Raw genomic sequence first — 3860 nt, forward strand, 5'->3', positions numbered from 1 at the left:
CCCAGCGTGGATTTGCTCTGTGAATGCTGCCTCCAGGGCTTTCCCATTCCTGGAGTTGCAGAGCTGTGCACTCAAGTAATCTTGTAGTTATAGGGTTGCACCTAACCCCATGGACAAAGGATCTGTGATGGGAGCTGGAGCTAAGTGATTCTCCCACATGGGCTATGTGTGACCCTTGGGTCACCCTGAGAAATATCGCAGCATTCAGACAGAAGTAGCCAAGCAATGAGGATGCTTGAAAAAGTCTTCAATGGGCATGGTGTCTCATGCAACGACTGCATCTCTGACCCCTGGATTCTTTATTACAGTGGAGAGGTGACTTTGTGATAGTTGAGGCTGAGACTTGTTTTTGTTTTGTTTGTTTTTTTTTTTTTTTTTTTAATACAGGCTCCAAAAATGACATGCTGAATCAGATAGTCTTGAAAATTACTGTGTCTCAGGGGACTGTTAGCAGTCCAAATCTGACTCCATTTCAGCGAGGGCTTCCTGAGATACAGCCCCCTAAATAATAAATCAAATGACATCCAAATGTTATGGTTCTTATAAATTTGCCCACATGTGGGGTTCAAATGATGTCTCTGATCCTCCGCAAACTGCTGTCACCTGCTGGGGATTGTTCCCCACTAGTCTCTGGCTAACCACTGCCTCTTTGAGGAAGCACTGTTTAAAAAGCTGTTTGGGTTGATGAGCCAGAGAAAGGCACTTGCATGTCCGCAGCAGGACAGGGCATTGGAGGCACGCCCAAGTGTTCACAAGCAGCCTGACCTCTGAGCATGTGACACGAGATAGCATGCAATGGCCATTAAACCCAAACAGCACCTATGCTACTGTGAGTCTGAATGCTGCCCTTGTCAGCTTTCTAAAACGTGTGTTGTGCACCTGAGTTCTCTAGGACTATTTCAAGAACTTCACTGCTGGTTTACAAGCCAAGAAACTTTCTTAGATAGACCGGCCACATGGGATAGGGTGGAGAATCAGACTGGAGAACAGGAGTGTAAGACTGCAAGGGACAGGATGAGGTGTGAGTGGGACAGGCTGTGCACAGATGAATGGGTGTATGGTTTTGAGTCTGTGTGTCTGAGAAGGGGTGTGTGTGGGAGGTGTGAACCCTGTGTCCAGGGGGCTGGCCAGCTCAAGTCAGGCCTCCTACAGCTGGTGCCTTGGAGTGTGTGGCTCTGATCTCACAGCTGAGCTGGTGGGAGTTCTGCAGCTTGGACCAGCTGAGTTTCACAGAAAGCAGGAGCAGGTGGTACTTGGGCTGAAGCTGGCTGGCTCTGTGTGTGTTTTAAGGGTGATTTTAAACAAATGTTGCATACTGAACAGGACACTAACCCTTGGCACGATCAGAGGAGATAATCAGTGGAAGGGCAGAGTGCCGGCACCAGTTTATAGGGAACCGAACTGATGTTATTCATCAAATATTAGGAACATGGGGATTCTGGAGGGAGCTGAATTTGGATTTGGTACTGGAAGAAATGTGGATGAGTGCTGGTGCTGAGGATAGGTGGGAAAAGCAAAGAAACTGGGTGTGGGAACAACAGCATTTTCTCTCAGGGGCCGGGGAAGGGATCTGACCACTTCTCACATTTCAATTCTCTGTTTTAGTCTTTTTCTAGTTCTTCCCCTTTTAACCTCCCACAAATTTAAACCTTAATTGAGAGGATTGAGTCACCTTCCTTTGCTTCTTGCCACCTTTGTCTTTGTTAAAAGGAGGATGAGCCCAAACCAAAACCCCAGACCCTGAGTTGCCCTAAAGGTGTACGTTGGCTGCACTTGCTTCCCTGACTTCAGTGGAGTGTTACTGATTTACATCAGCTGTAGCTCTGGCCCTTGAGTTGGGTGGGAGGTTAAACCTGGATCCTAGCTTGGGATCCATTGGCTCACAGAACAGAGTGTTTCCTGGCAAATCATTATTTATTTGTACTACTGTAGCCTGTAGGAGCCCCAGGCATGGACCAGGCCCTACGGCGTTAGGTGCTGTACAAACACAGAACACACAGATAGGATCTGCCCCAGAAGCTGACTACCTAAGGATACATCTATACTCACCCTCAGGCAGGCAGGTTCAGAGCCTGCCTCCACTGAATTGGGCTCATGCTGCAGGGCTAAAAATAGTTAGATCTAAAAATGTGTAGATGCTCCTGCTAAGGGTGGAGCCCATGTTCTGAGACTCAGCCCGTCGCCAGCTTTCGAGCCTGGGCTGTAGCCTGAGCAGGAATGGCTATACTGCCATTTTTAGCCCTGAAGCATGAGCCCCACAAGCCAGAGTCAATTGACCTGGGTGCTTCAACTCCCTGGTAGGGACATTTTTGGGCAGTGTAGATTTATAGTGCCAATTGCCATAGCAGATGTCTGGGCAAAGATGCATCCACCTGCATAAGTACCATGTGGGAAACACTCAGGACCGGCTCCAGGCATCAGCCGAGCAAGCTTGTGCTTGGGGTGGCAGATTCTACGGGGCGGCATTCTGCCCAATCCTAGGGCAGCACGGCTGCTTTTTTTTGGTTTGCCGATCCAGCTGCCCTGTAGGGGGCAGTGATACGGAGGAGGGGAGAGCCCTGCTGGGAGCGGGCTGCGCACTCCGTCTGCCCCAGCTGGTGCCAGGTCTGTAGCAAGCCTGGCAGGGCAGCCTGCGTCTTTCCTTCCCCGCCAACCGGAGCGGCACGGAGCCCTCCCGGCAGGCGGTGCGGTGGTCGGGGCCGCATGGCGAGCGCCGCTGAAGCGCTGGCCGCCCCCCTTCTCTGTCTCCCCCCATTCTGTCCTCCTCCCCACCGCTAGCCGGGGCACATCTGTAGCACAGGGAGTCCCCCTGCACCCTGGGTCCGGCCGCCTCGTAGCTTTATTATTTTTTTGCTTTGCTGTTCTGGCCGCCCTGATTTTTTTTTTTTTTTTTTGGCTTGGGGCGGCAAAAAAGCCAGAGCTGGCCCTGGAAGCACTGCAAGGACCCCAGAACGGTGAGGGGCACCACTAGGCAGGTAGAACACTGCTGGCATGGCTCAGTGAGGCTCCCTGGTGCGTGAGGCACTGCACTAGTGATGGGAGAAATGGGGCTTTTCCCTGGGGGCTGCTCACTGAGATGTGGGGAGGAAGAGGAGACAGAGAAGCAAGCAGGCCCTGCCAGATCTCCAAGACATTCTGCAGGACACTGAGAGCATCTCCAGTCCACTGAGGGATGCTCAATGAGGCTGGGTGGGCAGCTATAGGCCATTGAGGGCTGCCTCACGAGGTTCAATGGTCACTTAGTTCCTCTTGCTGCATCTAAGCCCCAGATTTCCGTGACTCGAGGGGGTCTGACATGTCATTGTGATCACAGTATGGTTTTACAGAACAAATTGTTCAGACTTTGGGGGCTGGTAAAAGGGGCACTGAATACATCAATATCCACATGGCTAGGATACGGACAGACTCTGAATAAACATGTTCAAATTAAACTCCTGTTTTTCTTTATTTCATTGCACGACAGCTTGAACGAAAGGGGCTTGTCTCTCATTTAAAATGGCTTGTAGTGAGAATTTGAGGGCCTGATTAGCTTCTCACAGCTCCTCTCACTTAGTGTAACTCATTGACTTAAATGGAGACACTCCCAATTGGCAGTGGGATAAATTGGAGAAGAATCAGACCCCCTGCCCTGGAACCCATCTTTCTGCCTATGGATTTTAGTTTGATTGTGCTTGGAAATACAGGTGTATTGGTCAGTGAGCATCCCAGATTGCTTTTTTCTGAATGAGTCCCATCTAGTTGCTTGTACTTAAGAACAGACCTGGAATTTCCCTCTTTTCCTGCTTGCAGGGGCAGCCTGCTTTGCCAGAAGATACCAGGACTTCTATAACCTCTGTGTTCTCACAGGGAGCACCCTGCCC

Source organism: Chrysemys picta, chromosome 9 (assembly GCF_011386835.1).
Source record: "Chrysemys picta bellii isolate R12L10 chromosome 9, ASM1138683v2, whole genome shotgun sequence".
Classification (NCBI taxonomy): Eukaryota; Metazoa; Chordata; order Testudines; family Emydidae; genus Chrysemys; species Chrysemys picta.